The following is a 16919-nucleotide window of genomic DNA, read 5'->3' as shown; positions in this document are numbered from 1 at the left end:
CTAATGAGGAGCCGGGTTGATGATGAACTTGAGATATTGATGATGGATGATGAGATTGGAACTTGAAAATGAATGTTTATGGTTAATGGAATGAGTATGAACGGAAGTTTGCCAGGCACTATATCCTTGGGTTAAGTATGATAGTGTGCAGGGTACTATATCCCTGGGATTGAATTATGATTAATAACCTTTTCTACTGCAAGAGTGTGCCAGACACTATATCCTTGTGTTACGCATGCGAGTGTGCCCGGCACTGTATCCGTGGGTCAATAGTGTGCAAGGCACTATTGCCTGGCATGGCGGATTCTCTGCCGCAAGAGTGTATGATGAGCGGATATTTTATACGCTTTTTGGCATCATTTTCATATAGTTTTAGCATGTTTTGTTTAATTTTTATTAAGTTTCCATAGGTTTTAATGCAAAATTCACATTTTTAGATTCTACTATGAGTTTTTGTGTTTTTGTACAATTTCAAGTACTTTCTGGCTGAAATTGAGGAGCTGAAGTGATGCGTGGCAGAAGTTAGACCAATTAAGAGATTATAATATAAGAGAACAGCGTTGCGAGTATAGCTCTTAACCAGCAAAAATCAGCCTCATCAATTTAGAAAGGTTGTCACAAAAAGTTTAGAATAAAAATACTGGGAGTATGAGTCCCAGGTCATCTCCCAACGAGTTGCTAGAAAGGGTGCTAAGTTATTAATCAGGAGTTTTCTGAGAATTTTGAGAGTTGAATGACAGAAAATAAATAATTATAAATTAAAAGAGAAATATATATTCTAATTGAAAAGCCTTGACTGGGGAAATGATTAATTGGAAGTTCTATCCTTGTTGGAATTTTCTCAAGTATAGTATAAAGAGGTTGTTATTTTTACTTAGTTAACCCTTACTAAATAAAGGAAAGTCAAGTGATTGAGCTAACTCTTATTCGTAAATCCTAGTCCTCTCCCTTAGGAAGGTCTAGCATTAGTAAATACAGAATTAGCCAACAACTTCCAATTTAACTAACCACTTGAGCATTCCAACTCAAGTGTCTCCTCCTAATCAACCCCCATGTCAAGTATGGAATCTACTCTACTGACATGGAGATCATCTTCGTTATTGGGAGTTTAGAATAGAAAAGAGACATGATAAATTAAATAAAATAGGAATTCAAAATTAATTAAAAGTAAAAGTAATCCTTTGCATTAACAATCCATGAAAATAATCCAATTACCACTCTAAACAAGAATTAAAAATATGGAATAAATAAAAAAAAGAGTAAGGAAACAAACTAGAATAGTATCTTCAACGGAGGTGACGACATTTTAATATGCAAAAGCAAAAGCATAAAACTAATAAACTATGAATGTAAAGAAAAACTAGAGGAAGAGTAATTCTCTCTTTAGATTCAGATCTAAAAACCTAAAACTATCCTAATGAGAATATGTGAACGTGTCTCTTGAGTCTCTGCATGTTCCCTGGCTTTATTCTGTGTTTCTGAGCCGAAAACTGGGTCAAAACTCTGCCCGAAATCGCCCCCAGCATTTTCTGTTAATTATGCAGATCGCGCAGGTCACGCGTACGCGTCAGTCACGTGTGCGCGTCATTTGGCGAATTTCCTTGTCACGTGTACACATCGCCCACGCGTATGCGTCTTTTGTGCAGATTCCAATCCACGCGTATGCGTCAGGCACGCGCACGCGTCACTGTAAATTTCTCCATTCCGCGCGCTCGGGTGAGCCATGCGTGCGCGTCGGTGCTCGCTGGTCATCTCCTTAGTTTCTTGTGTTCCTTCCATTTTTTTGCAAGCTTCCTCTCCATTCTCTAAGCCATTTCTGCCCTATAATGCCTGAAACACTTAACACACGGATCACGGCATCGAATGGTATAAAGGAGAATTAAAATATACTAATTAAAGATCTCTAGGATGCAAGTTTTCAATCTTAAAACAATACTAGGAAGGGATTATAAAATCATGCAAATCATATGAATAAGTGGGTAAAGGCTTGATAAAACCTCTCAATTAAACACAAGATAAACCATGAAATAGTGGTTTATCAACCTCCCCACACTTAAACATTAGCATGTCCTCATGCTTAGCTCACGGAGATTAAAAGACTAATTAAGGGAAAGTAAGACTCATGCAATGCAATGCAACCTATGAATGCACTATATGCTAAAATGATTTTGCCTACTTCGTTAAAAGTAAATAAGTTCTTCAAGACAAATATAAATCAAATATCACTAATCAAAATCATACAGTAAAAGCAAGTAAAGTTGTAAAAAGATAGCTCATGAAAGCAGGGAACATAGAATCAAGCATTGAACCCTTACGGATGGTGTATATGCACTCTAGTCACTCTAGTGTATAGGGTAATCACTCTACTCTTCCCTAGTCATGCTTTCTAGATTTTGTTCTTCATCTAACCAATCAACAAGTAATTAATGTACTAATGAAAACATCATGAGGTCTTTTTAAGGTTGTAATGGGGCCAAGGTAAAGGTGAGGGTATATATATGGCTAAGTGAGCTATAAATTGAATCCTTGATTAACCTAAGCTCTTATCCCTACATACACTCTTTATACTTTTTAGAATCATGCCTAGCTACCCAAAATTTTCCACTTTTGTATTACATACTCATGCATTAACTTTTCTCTTAACTTTGTATCACACATGCATTGATTTTTCATTAAACTTAACATTGGGGTAATTTTGTCCCCTTATTCATTTATTTAATTACTTAATTACTTGAATATTTTTGGATTTTTTTATATTTTTATATTTTTTTATTTTTTTTGAATCATAAAAATATACATAACATTATCAATGCACCTAGATTTTTAATTTTCTGGTCTCACATGAGTAGGTACCCAAATTCCCAATTAATTCATCAATGTAAAAACATAACACATTCCCTTGTTAACCCTTGTTCCCACAGCTTTCCCACACTTTATTAACACACAATTTCTATCTTAAGCTAACCATAGATTCAATTTGGGGTAGTTAATTTGTTTTTCTGCTTAAGGCTAATGATGTGGTAAAATATAGAACAAATGGGATTAAAAGGCTCAAAGTGGTTAACAAAGATAAATGGAAGGGTAGGCTTATTTGGGATAAGTGAGCTAATAAAATAATGGCCTCAATCATACGCATGCATATAACACATTAAACATTGGACATATAGGATGGAACAAAATATAGATTACAATCATAGAGAAGCAAGCACACAAGAATAAAATTTTTATGGTTAAATAGTGTAACCATGTAATTAAGCTCAAGTCTCACGGGTTATGTGTTCTTTGCTATGATTCATGTTCCAAATACAATCTTCAACCAAGTTTATTAAAAAAAAATTCTGATTTAAATTAGTGAGAATTTTTCAAAATAAAGTCTTGAAAAGAAACATATTATTTTTCAACCAAATAGAACATGCATGCAATTACCTATTACTATGCTATCTATCCTATCCTAATAAAAGAAAAATTACTAATTTATTGGTCTTAAGAAAGAGAAATTACCTCCAGAATTCAGGTACTGACCGACCTCCCCACACTTGAAGCTTGGCACCGTCCTCGTTGCCATCAGTCAGGATCAAAAGGGGGCTGGTAGCAGCATCTCCACAATCGGAACCGTGATGGCTCCCTGTGCTAGTAAATGAAGTGGAGTCTGGGGTGTCTAGGTCTTCTTCAGGTGCATGGTTACCAACAAGTAGCTCCTTGAGGTATATAAATCTGCGCTTGTTACGGCGTTCTCTTTGCTTTCCTTGCCGGTCAAGCCGGTCCAATTTCTCAAGTATTTGATGGAGCAGTTGGTTTGTTGAAGGTGCTTGTGATGTGGTAGGAGAAGGGATAACTTCCGCTGGTTCTGTGCTCCGGTTGATAATGGCTACTGGAGGTCTGATATATTTCCCATTAGGGATGTACTGATCATCCCGTGGAAGCATGGCCTTGGTGTCCCCAGCTCTGTAGGAGACTCCGGCTGCTGAGACTAGATCTGAAGCCAAGATGGGAAAAGGTAGGTTGTCCACAATCTGTACGTGTCCCATAGCATTCTGGATGTGTCTTGGTAAATTTAGAGGCTGGTCTGTAAGGACACACTAGAGTAAACAGCCATATCTGCAGTGAAGGAGGACTCATGAGTGCTCGGAAAGAAGTAATGGAACATAATCTGTGTCCATACTCGAGCCTCCAAGGTGAGTGCAGAAGCCAATATTCCCTTAGGTCGGGATCGATGGTATCCGTAGATCCATCTCCTGCCAGGTTGTGCTATAACTCTGAGAACGGCGTCCCAGTCAAATTGGTATGTCTGGCGCTTGAAAGAGGCTTTTTGGAATGCGTCCAATCCTTCTGGAGTAGGGGAAAGATCTAAAGCTTGCTGAATGGCCTCTTCAGTTATGGAAACTTGCTTCTGACGGACATAGACAGACTGCATGGTTGGCATGTGATAATTGGAGTAAAATTCAACTACCCATGATAGATTAACCTGCCGTGGCTGTCTCTGTAGGAATCCCCATTGTCTTCGTTCAATTCGGGGCTCAACAAATTCAACAATGTTAGTCGGGAGGATGAGAAGGTACTCATTATTATAGTTTCGGTCAGCCAAGATGGGGAACATCTGCTCACAGTAGCGGTTAGTAAATAGCGCAGTATCCTTTGCTGGAAAGGATTTCTCTTTTTCATCGACCTTGCTGATTCTCTTGATTCATCGACCTTAGAGTAGAATAATAGAATAATTAAATATACACAATGCCATACGGGCTTTTTCACAAACACTTAGCATTCATGGTAAATATGTTATGGAAAGTATTGAATTTGAACATGCAAACAACCCAAAAATAATTATTGATAATTGTCAAATAATTCCTTAATAACTCACAAGCAAAAGTATAGAAGAAAACAATCACCCAATTAAATTTCTAACACCAATTGGAAGAATAAAAAGGAAAAGAAAGAAAAAGAAAACATAGATAATTAAAGTAAAAATAAAAACAAAAAGAAAACATAAATAAAAATAATAATGAAAAGGAAAAAAGGGGAAAAAGAAAAGAAAAGAACCTTGATAATGAATGTGAAAGAGAAGGAGGGAGAAAGTAAAAAGTGAGAAGGAATAAAGAAGAAAAAAGGAAGAAGAAAGAAATAAGAAGGGAGGAGTAAAATTAGGATTGGGGAAGAAAAGATAAGATATCTGCCGCTGATCTAGTAAAACTGTGCGTCGCATGCGAAGCGGACGCGTGGAGCACGCATTCACGTGGTTGGCGATATTTTTCAGGTGGCGCGGACGCGTGGGTGACGCGCACGCGTGACCTGATTTGTGCCTTTGGCGCGAGTGCAGCCTCACGAACGCACAACTCCCTGTTTCATACGCACATTGCCAAAATTCAGGGTGACGCGTGCGCGTGGTTGACGCGTACGTGTGAATGTCCTCTTTTTGAAAAATGACGCGGACGCGTGGGGCACGCGTTCGCGTGATAGGGCTTGTGCTTCCAGCACCATTCCAACCCCACTCTATCATAACTCTCTGCCAAACACCTCTTTACGTCGATTTTGCAGGGTCACGCGCACGCGTGGGAGGTTGGTTTTTCAAGTGACGCGAACGCGTCAGGGACGCGTTCGCGTGTGCGTGTTTTTGCCTAAGGCAAGCTTCCAGCCATGCTCCCGCGTAACTCTCTGCTTCTTTTCTTCTTGTTTCGAAAGCACTTATGACGCGAACGTGTCAGCGACGCTTGCGCATCGTGTGTCCCTTTTTTTTATGCAGAATGCAAATACAAATGCAGACTATATGCAGAGATTATGAGAAGAGTCACTAAGTAAAATAAAGTGGAATAAAATAAAATAAAACTAAGACTGAAACGGAATGATCAAACTATGGTGGGTTGTCTCCCACCTAGCACTTTGCTTTTACGTCCTTAAGTTGGACGTTCTTCAAGCTCATTCTGCTTCTATTGGTGGGTCTTCCAAGAGGAAGACCTCTAGTTCTTTGTGATTCTTAATTTTCTCTCCATGATAAAGCTTTAGGCGATGTCTATTGACCTTAATAAATTTGGAGCTAGAAGAATGACGCAGGTGAAAAACTCCGTATGGCTCTGCCTTTTTTACTCTGTAGTGACCTTCCCATCTTGATCTTAGTTTACCTGGCATAAGCCTCAGTTTGGAGTTGTAAAGAAGAACTAACTTCCCTAGTCTGAATTCTCTCCTTTTTATGTGCTTGTCATGGACAACCTTCATCTTCTCTTTGTATCGCCTGGAGTTGTCATATGCTTCAAGGCGAAGGGTCTCTAATTCAGCTAGTTGCAGCTTCCTTTCAGCATCAGCTTCTACAAAATTCATGTTGCACTCCCTCACAACCCAAAAAGCCTTGTGTTCCACCTCTACTGGAAGGTGGCAAGCCTTTCCGTATACTAAGCGGAAGGGGCTCATCACAATGGGTGTCTTATACGCTGTTCTATATGCCCAGAGTGCATCTTGTAGCCTGGCACTCCAGTCCTTCCTATGAGGCTTTACTATCTTCTCCAGAATACGCTTTATTTCTCTAATAGATACTTCTACTTGCCCATTAGTCTCGGGGTGATACGATGTTGCTACTTTGTGAACAATCCCATGCTTCTTCAGTAATCCTGTTAGTCTCCTGTTACAAAAGTGGGTGCCTTGATCACTCACGATTGCTCGTGGTTATCCAAAGCGATAGATAATATGGTTTCTAACAAAGGAAACAACAGTGTTAGCATCATCAGTACGGGTAGGAATTGCTTCCACCCATTTAGAAATATAATCTACAGCTAACAGTATGTAAAGGTAACCATTAGAGTTTGGAAATGGACCCATGAAGTCAATGCCCCAAACATCAAAAATTTCACAGAAAAGCATAATCTGTTGAGGCATCTCATCCCTCTTGGATATATTACCAAACCTTTGGCATGGAGAACAAGATTTACAAAATTCAGCAGCATCTTTAAAAAGAGTAGGCCACTAGAATCCACAGTCTAAGATCTTTCTAGCTGTTCTTTGAGGGCCAAAATGTCCTCCACTCTCAGAAGAGTGGCAGGCCTCTAAAATGGACTGGAATTCTGATTGGGGCACATACCTTCTAATTACCTGGTCAGCACCACACCTCCATAAGTATGGGTCATCCCATGTATAATATTTAGACTCGCTTTTCAGCTTGTCTCTCTGATGCTTTGTAAAATTTAGAGGGAAAGTGTGGCTAACTAGATAATTAGCTACAGGTGCATACCAAGGAACTACCTCAGATACTGCATGCAAGCTATCAAATGGAAAAGCATCATTGATAGGAGTAGAGTCATCCTTAATGTGCTTAAGGCGACTTAAGTGGTCTGTCACTAAATTCTGGTTACCACTCCTATCCTTAATTTCTAAATCAAATTCTTGTAGCAACAGTATCCAACGTATTAGCCTTGGTTTAGACTCTTTTTTAGCTAATAAATACTTTAGAGCTGCATGGTCTGAGTACACTACCACCTTAGTACCAAGTAAATAGGCTATGAATTTATCCAGAGCAAAAACAATAGCTAGAAGCTCTTTTTCAGTAGTAGTGTAATTAGACTAAGCAGCATCTAAGGTCTTAGATGCATAAGCAATTACGAAAGGATCCTTACCTTCGCGCTGAGCCAGTAATAACCGAAATTCACTCCCCATTGTAAAATTTGTGAACCCGTTCTTTTGGCAAGTGCACCAAAATTATCGTCAAGTAATAACCCACAGTGGAGTGGGATCGTATCCACAGAGATTGGAAAATTCGAGCAGTTTTAATTAATTAATGAATTACTCAAGCGGATCAATAAGACTGTGATGTGCAAAATTGTAAATGACATAAATGTAAATGGCTAGAATAGGAAGAAAAGCAATAAAGTTCAGAAATGAAAATGGCAGAATGTAAAGTGCAGAATCATAAATGACTTGAATGTAAATGGGATTGCGGAATTGCTGAATGTAAAATTAAGCTATAAAGAAAAGGATAGATAAGAATGGGGAAATTCATTGAGATTAGGAGATGTTGTCTCTTTGGATCAATTCTAGCTTATATCCTCTTCAATCATGCAACTCATTGACCTCTTGGCAATCATGATTGATTGAGCCTCAATCCCTCGGTGACTCAACCTCTCAGATCTTGATCAATAGCCAATTCCTTAGTCTAATTGCTTATGAGGAGAGATATGCTTGGTCCCTGATACCACACACCATCATAAGTCCAAGTAGAGGGAGGATTATATGTCACAAATCCAAACACCAAAACCCAGATTCTACTCAAGTGTGAGAAGGGATTTCAAGCATAGTTTCATGTTTCCTTTCCCAAGGTTCCCATGAAACCTAATTGCATTCAATCTCTTTTCCAAGATAATTGAACACTAAGCATTAAGAACGAAATTCCTTCTAGCAAATCAAAGAGAAGATGAAGAGAAGAAGAATTTCACTATTATCAATCCATCAAGTACAACAGAGCTCCCTCTCTCAATGAGAGGGAAGTTAGCTACTCATAGCTCAAAGAAAAGTACTCAAAAGTGAAGTATAAAAGTGGATCTTAAAACTAACTGCTTAACCCCTCTTCAGTACTCCTTGGGGGTATTTATACTACTCCTAGTAAAATAAAAGAATTACAAAAGTGAAAAAGGAAAATTACATTTTGGAGGGAAAAGAAGCTCAATAAGTGTGACCTCCCAGCTGGCGTGTGATTGGCGCTCTAGTGGCGTGTCACGTGCTCTTCAATTTAGCTTGGCATGCCACGCTCAGCCCTTCAAGTGGCACGCTCGTCTTCACTAACAACCTTGGCGTGCCATGCCTTCCAGCTCAAGTGGCACGCTGATAAACCCATATTTTATGATATATATTGTGCTTAATTTAACTGATTTATTCAACCCTTCTCCCACTTATTCGTGTAAATTGCATGGTTTTACTTTTCCTTCCTTATTATGTGATATATGTGAAAAACATGTTTCCTATGCTTTAAAAATAATTATTTTAATTACCCTTTATTACCATTCGATGTCGTGATTTGTGTGTTGAGTAGTTTCAAATCTTCTAAGGCAGGAATGGCTTAAAGGATGGAAAGGAAACATACGAAAATGGAAGGAAAGCATAAAATGGAGTTTTTGATGAAACTGGCAGCGACGCGAACGCATGGACGACGCGGTCGCATGCCCAGCGTAAAAAGGCAGCGACGCGAACGCGTGACTGACGCGGACGCGCGCCATGAGAAGAACACAGATGATGCGTACGCGTGACAAGGAAAACTTCAGATGACGCGACCGCGTGACCCACGCGGACGCGTGACGGACGCCACGCACCAGAAACTGCAGAAAACGCTCCCAGCAGTTTCTGAAGCCCTTTTTGGCCCAGATCCAAGTCCAGAAAACACAGATTAGAGGTTATAAAGTGGGGGAATGCATCCATTCATAGAAGGTCTTCAATTATTCACTTTTCATAGTTTAGATGTAGTTTTTAGAGAGAGAGGTTCTCTCCTCTCTCTTAGGTTTTAGGATTAGGATTTCTTATTATTTCAATGTAGAATTTCAACTCTTCATTAGGTTCAATATTCCTTTTACTTTATATTTCTCTTTTGCTTTCAAATACTTTAATGCTTTCCTTTAATTACTTTTGTTGCCAAATTGGCTTATGAACCATTCATGTTTAGATTTGATTTTCTATTTAATATAATTTGAGGTATTTTAGAATTATGATTGCTTTTCTTTATTTATATAAATAATTTAGATTTTCCCCTTTTGGCTTTGGTTGATTAATTGGTAACTCTTGAGTTGTCAAACTCATCGTGACTGATAATTGTTATCTTTGCTGATTGATTTAAATCCCTATAACTCTAGTCTCTCCTTAGGAATTGACTAGCACTTTAGGTGTTAAATTGATTTACCCACTCGACTTACCTTCATAGTTAGAGGTTGACTTAGTGGAGAGAAAAATATAATTCTCATCACCATTGATAAGGATAACTAGGATAGGACTTCCGAATTTTCATACCTTACCAAGAGTTTATTTTACTGTTATTTATTTATTTTATTTGTCATTTAAATTATTTGTTCCTTACTTTCAAAACCCCAATTTACAAAACTCATAACCAATAATAAGAACATACCTCCCTGCAGTTCCTTGAGAAGACGACCCGAGGTTTAAATACTTCGGTTATCAATTTTAAAGGGGTTTGTTACTTGTGACAACCAAAATGTTTGTAAGAAAGGACTTTTGTTGGTTTAGAAGCTATACCTACAATGAGGATTTATCTGTGAATTTCTACACCACGCAAAAGTTCTCTCTTCAAAATGGCGCCGTTGCCGGGGAATTGCAAACGTGTGCCTTATTATTGGTTATTGTAAATATTTTTCTTTTATTTGTTTATTTGTTTTTGTTTTTCCCTTTTTATTTTTATTTTAATTAGCCACTATGAATTCTCACTCCTCTCGCTTTGAGTTTGATTCTAATATTGTTGAAGGGAACGGAAGTTATAGCAGAAACATGCATCAAGGTCAGAGCAATCAAAGATGGATGGAGCCAAGAGGATCTGATCAACCCTTTAGGCAACAACATCCTCCAAGATATCATGGACAATGACCACTATACAATGCATACCGAGCTAATAGATATGGTGGACAACCTTGTAACTACCAACAAGCCCCACCCTGTGCTTATAGACCATCCTCTCAACGCAGATTTGAACCACCACACTCACAAGTTCCTTTCCACCATTCACCACCGTATGATCCTTATTTACCACAATCCCAATCCAACTACTCCCTAGAACCACCACATTCTTATTTTGAACCCTCTCCCCCAACCAATGAAACCTCACACCCACCCTAACCTCCAGTGAATGACAAACTTCGTGTTCTTCTTCAAGGGCAAGCAAAGATAGAAAAGGGCGTACTGGAACTCACTACTGCCGTAACTAAGGTAGTAAATTTAATAGCTTCCCGACATCTGAGAACTCAAGGTACTCCCATGGCTGTATATGGGGAATCAAAAGAAAAGCGTAGCATGAAGGAAGACAGTGCACAACCTCCACAGCATATGCCTTGTGAAAAATTGGATGGAACAGACCAAGAAGTTGATTCCATGGGCAGTGACAATCTTGAATCAAGCTCTCCTAGTCACGAACTCACATCCGCAACTGAATTTCTTGAGCCTGAAGAACCTTAACCAAGTGAATACGAAGATGACGTCGAGGTAGATTTCTCTTAACCTCCAACGTATGACTTAAGTGATGAGGAAGACATAGAGGACTTTGATCAGGATGCAGTTGCAGCTGAAGAATTTTGCAAAGAAGTGGAGGAATTCACAGAAGATTACAAGGGAGTAGAACTTACAGAACCACTGGAAACACCTATCCCAAGGCCATTACCACCTAATACAAGCTTCAAGTGGGTACAATCCTTAACCTTTATCTTTACTTTTCCACTTGAATATGGTTTGCTTGAAACAGATGGCCAGCTTAGAGCTCTCTGCGGCTTTAAGAGTAAGAGGGAAATGGCTCGTACTCAGAGTTGGTGTACAAGATTCAATAAGGTTCCACGCTTCAATTCGAAGTGCACGGATTGGTACCAAGTTCAATTCAATGGGTCACGGAAGACGTTTGGTCATCTTGGTGAGAATACAATTTCTAAACCGCCCAGACAGAAGCATATAGATCAAGACAAAGGCGGATTTAAAAGCAAAGTTTGGGATCCTAGAATCTCTTCTGACATTCGTCACCCCGGGAGCCTGAGAACCTGTTTGAAGCTGCTCAAAAGCTTCACATGCCTAGTTTGGAACCCCGGAGGCTGTTGGCATTTGATGAGCAGATAATTTATACGCTTTTTGGCATTATTTTTAGTATGTTTTTAATATATTTTAGTTAGTTTTTATTATGTTTTTATTAGTTTTTAAATAAAAATCACAATTCTGGACTTTAATATGATTTTGTGTGTTTTTTCTGTGATTTCAGGTATTTTCTGGCTGAAAATGAGGGACTTGAGCAAAAATCTGATTCAGAGGCTGAAAAAGGACTGCAGATGCTGTTGGATTCTGACCTTCCTGCACTCAAAGTGGATTTTCTGGAGGTACAGAAGACCAATTGGCGCGCTCTCAATTGCGTTGGAAACTAGATATCCTGGGCTTTCCAGCAATATATAATAGCCTATTTGCCCAACCTTTGATGGCCCAAACAGGCCTTCCAAATCAGCTCAAGAATTCTGGCGTTTAACTCCAAAACTGGCACAAAAGCTAGAGTTAAAAGCCCAAACTGGTACAAAAGCTGGCGTTTAACTCCAAGAAAAGTCTCTACACATAAAATCTTCAATGCTCAGCCCAAGCACACACCAAGTGGGCCCGGAAGAAGATTTCTGCATTAATTACTTATTTCTGTAAACCCTAGGCTACTAGTTCTCTATAAATAGGACCTTTTGCTATTGTATTTACACACTTTTCATACAATTGATCACGTTTTGGGAGGCTGGCCTCACAGCCATACCTGAACCTTGTTCTTATGTATTTTCAACGGTGGAGTTTCTACACACCATGGATTAAGGTGTGGAGCTCTGCTGTTCTTCATGAATTAATACAAAGTACTATTGTTTTTCTATTCAACTCAAGTCTATTTCTTCTCCAAGATATTCATTCGCACCCAAGAACATGATGAATGTGATGATTATGTGACACTCATCACCATTCTCACCTATGAACGCGTGACTGACAACCACTTCCGTTCTACATGCAAACAAGCTTGAATGTGTATCTCTTGGGTTTCTAATCTAAGATTGGAACCTTCGTGGTATAGGCTAGAATTATTGGCGGCTATTCCTGAGATCCGGAACATCTAAACCTTGTCTGTGGTATTCTGAGTAGGATCTGGAAAGGGATGGCTGTGACGAGCTTTAAACTCGCGATTGTGGGGCGTGTGACAGACGCAAAAGGATCAATGGATCCTATTCCGACATGATCGAGAATAGACAGATGATTAGCTGTACGGTGACAGCGCATTTGGAGCGTTTTCACTGAGAGGACGGGAAGTAGCCATTGACAATGGTGATGCCCAACATAAAGCTTGCCATGGAAAGGAGTATGAATGATTAGAAGAAGGCAATAGAAAAGCAGAGGTTTAGGAGGAACAAAGCATCTTCATACGCTTATCTGAAATTCCAACCAAAGAATTACATAAGTATCTTTATCTGTATTTTATGTTTTATTTATCTTTTAATTATCAATTCTCCATCACCATCTGAATTCGACTGACTGAGATTTACAAGGTGACCATAGCTTGCTTCAAGCCGACAGTCTTCGTGGGATCGACCCTTAGTCACGTAAGGTTTATTACTTGGACGACCCAGTGCACTTGCTGGTTAGTTGTGCGGAATTGTGACAAAGTGTGATTCACGTTTAAGAGCTCCAAGTCCTTTGGCGCCATTGTTGATGATCACGATTTTGCGCACCAAGTTTTTGGCGCCGTTGCCGGGGATTGTTCGAGTTTGGACAACTGACGGTTCATCTTGTTGCTAAGATTAGGTACTTTTCAGAATTTTTAAGAATGAATTCTAGAGTTTCAAGGTGATGTTCTTAGCATCACAAAAGCTGATTAATTCTCATCAATTTAGCTGCTGAATGTAATGTTCTGCTGAAGCTTGGCTAAACATGTCTAATCTTTTTAGACTAAAGCTTTAGACTGACATTGCATAATTCCTGGAATTCTCATTAAAAGTTTTGAACCTCTTTATTTTCTATTCCAAATAAGTTTCGAAAATCACAAAAAAAATTATAAAACCATAAAAACCAAAAATATTTTATGTTTCTTGTTTGAGTCTAGTATCAATTTTTAAGTTTGGTGTCAATTGCATGACTTTCTTCTTCTTGCATTTTTCGAATTTATACATATTGTTCTTCATTAATATTCAAGTTGTTCTTGATGATTTCATTACTCTGATCTTTAAATTCTCTTGTTTTGTGTGTTTTATTGTTTTTCATATGCATTCTCAATTTCTTAGTGTCTCTTATATGAAAATTCTTAAGTTTGGTGTCTTGCATGCATTGTTTATTTGATCTTAGTTGCATTTTTATTGTTTCTCATCATTAAAAATTCAAAAAAATTTTTTTTTTCAAAACTATGTCTTTTCAAGTCAATAATATAGAGAATTGAAGATTCAGAACATTCAGCAGAGGAATCAAACAGAAAAAGCTGGGAGTTCAAAACGCCCAGTGAAGAAGGAAAACTAGCGTTTAAACGCCAGCCAGGGTACCTGGCTGGGCGTTTAACGCCCAAAGAGGTAGGATTTTGGGCGTTAAACGCCAGAATGGATGCCATTCTGGGCGTTTAACGCCAGGATGACACTAGAGGGAAGATTTTGTTTTTAATTCAAATTTTTTTCAAATCTTCATAATTTTTCAAAATCAAATCTTTTTCAAATCATATCTTTTCAATCATATCTCTTCAAAATCAATTTCTTTCCATTTTTTATTATTTTTGAAAATCCTTGTTATAATTAATGATTTACTTCAAAATTAGTTGTTACTTGCATATTAAGAAAGGATCAAAAGTTTTAATTCTAGAATCATATCTTCTAATTTCTTGTTAGTCAAGTAATCAACTTTAATTTTAAAACTTTCTCTTTTTGTCTGATTTTCAATTATATCTTCTCAATCATATCTTTTCAATCGCATCTTTTTCAAAATTAACTCTCAATCATATCTTTTTTATTTCGAATTTCAAAATTTTTTTCAAAAATCACTTAATTTCTTTCCCAATCTTAATTTTCGAAAATCTCAATCAAATTTTCAAATTTCTTTTTAATTATTTCAAAATTTTCTTAATTTATTTTCGAAAATTCTTCCCCTCTTCTCACATCCTTCTATTTAAAGGACTAACACTCCTCCTCAAGGTACAATTCGAACTCCCTCCTTCTTTATATGTTCGAATTCTCTTCTATCTACCTCCTCCTTCTATTCTTCTTTTCCTCTGACACCTCAAGGAATCTCTATACTGTGACATAGAGGATTCCCTACTTTTTCGTTCTCTTCTCTTTCATATGAGCAGAGGCAAAGATAAAGGCATACTTGTTCAAGCTGATCCTGAACCTGAAAGGACCTTGAAGAGAAAGCTAAGAGAAGCTAAAGCGCAACTCTCTCTAGAGGGCCTAACAGAGCTCTTCAAGGAGGAAGAAGCCATGGCAGCCAAAAACAACAATGCCAACAATGCAAGGAAGGTGCTGGGTGACTTTACTGTACCTACTCCCGACTTCTATGGGAGAAGCATCTCAATCCCTACCATTAGAGCAAACAAATTTGAGCTTAAGCCTCAATTAGTTTCTCTAATGCAACAGAATTGCAAGTTTCATGGACTTCCATTGGAAGATCCTTATCAGTTCTTAGCTGAATTCTTGCAAATCTGTGACACTGTAAAGACCAATGGGGTTGATCTTGAGGTCTATAGGCTTATGCTCTTCCCTTTTGCTGTAAGAGACAGAGCTAGGACATGGTTGGACTCACAACCTAAAGAAAGCCTAAACTCTTGGGAAAAGCTAGTCAATGCCTTCTTGGCAAAGTTCTTTCCACCTCAAAAATTGAGTAAGCTTAGAGTGGAAGTCCAAACCTTCAGACAGAAGGAAGGTGAATCCCTTTATGAAGCTTGGGAAAGATACAAGCAATTAATCAGAAGATGTCCTTCTGACATGTTTTCTGAATGGAGCATCATAGGAATTTTCTATGATGGTCTGTCTGAATTATCCAAGATGTCATTGGATAGCTCTGCTGGAGGATCTCTTCATCTGAAGAAGACGCCTGCAGAAGCTCAGAAACTCATTGAAATGGTTGCAAATAACCAATTCATGTACACTTCTGAAAGGAATCCTGTGAATAATGGGACAAATCAGAAGAAAGGAGTTCTTGAGATTGATACTCTGAATGCCATATTGGCTCAGAATAAAATATTGACCCAACAAGTCAATATGATTTCTCAGAGTCTGTCTGGAATGCAAGCAACAACCGGCAGTACTAAGGAAGCTTCCTCTGAAGAAGAAGCTTATGATCCTGAGAACCCAGTAATGGAAGAGGTGAATTACATGAGAGAACCCTATGGAAACACCTATAATCCTTCATGGAGAAATCATCCAAATCTCTCATGGAAGGATCAACAGAGACCTCAACAAGGTTTCAACAACAATAATGGTGGAATTAATAGGTTTAGCAATAGCAAGCCTTTTCCATCATCTTCTCAGAAACAAACAAAGAATTCTAAACAGAGCCACTCTGATTTAGCATCCATTGTCTCTGATCTAATCAAAACCACTCAAAGTTTCATGACTGAAACAAGATCTTCCATTAGAAATTTGGAGGCACAAGTGGGTCAGCTGAGTAAGAAAATTACTGAACTCCCTCCTAGTACTCTCCCAAGCAATACAGAAGAGAATCCAAAGAGAGAGTGCAAGGCCATAAACACGTCTCACATGGCCGAACCTGGAGAGGAGGAAGAGGCAGTAATCTCCACTGAGGAAGACCTCAATGGACGTCCACTGACCTCCAAGGAGTTCCCTAATGAGGAACCATGGGAATCTGAGGCTCAGACTGAGACCATAGAGATTCTATTGAATCTACTTCTGCCATTCATGAGCTCTGATGAATATTCTTCCTATGAAGAGGATGAAGATGTTACTAAAGAGCAAGTTGCTAAGTACCTCGGAGCAATCATGAAGCTAAATGCCAGGTTGTTTGGTAATGAGACTTGGGAGGATGAACCTTCATTGCTCATCAAAGAACTGGATGACTTGACTAGGCAAAAATTACCTCTGAAGAGACAAGACCCTGGAAAATTCTCCATCCTTTGTACCATAGGCACCATGACCTTTGAGAAGGCTCTGTGTGACCTAGGGTCAAGTATAAACCTTATGTCTCTCTCTGTAATGGAGAAGCTAGGGGTCATTGAGGTACAAGCTGCAAGAATCTCACTGGAGATG

General features: G+C 38.6%; 1 non-coding gene across 1 annotated transcript; it reads right to left on the bottom strand.

Moving 5' to 3' along the window:
- Positions 1 to 15536: 15536 nt before the first annotated feature.
- On the bottom strand, positions 15537 to 15640 carry LOC148574012 (small nucleolar RNA R71). The gene has a single exon (XR_015905936.1). It is a non-coding gene; the product is annotated as a small nucleolar RNA R71 (small nucleolar RNA).
- Between the last annotated feature and the right edge of the window lie 1279 nt (positions 15641 to 16919).

This window comes from Arachis ipaensis, chromosome B2, assembly GCF_059453495.1.
Source record: "Arachis ipaensis isolate K30076 ecotype BB chromosome B2, ASM5945349v1, whole genome shotgun sequence".
Classification (NCBI taxonomy): domain Eukaryota; kingdom Viridiplantae; phylum Streptophyta; class Magnoliopsida; order Fabales; family Fabaceae; genus Arachis; species Arachis ipaensis.
Note: the sequence above shows the minus strand (reverse complement) of the source record. Positions and strands in the feature narration are given on the sequence as shown.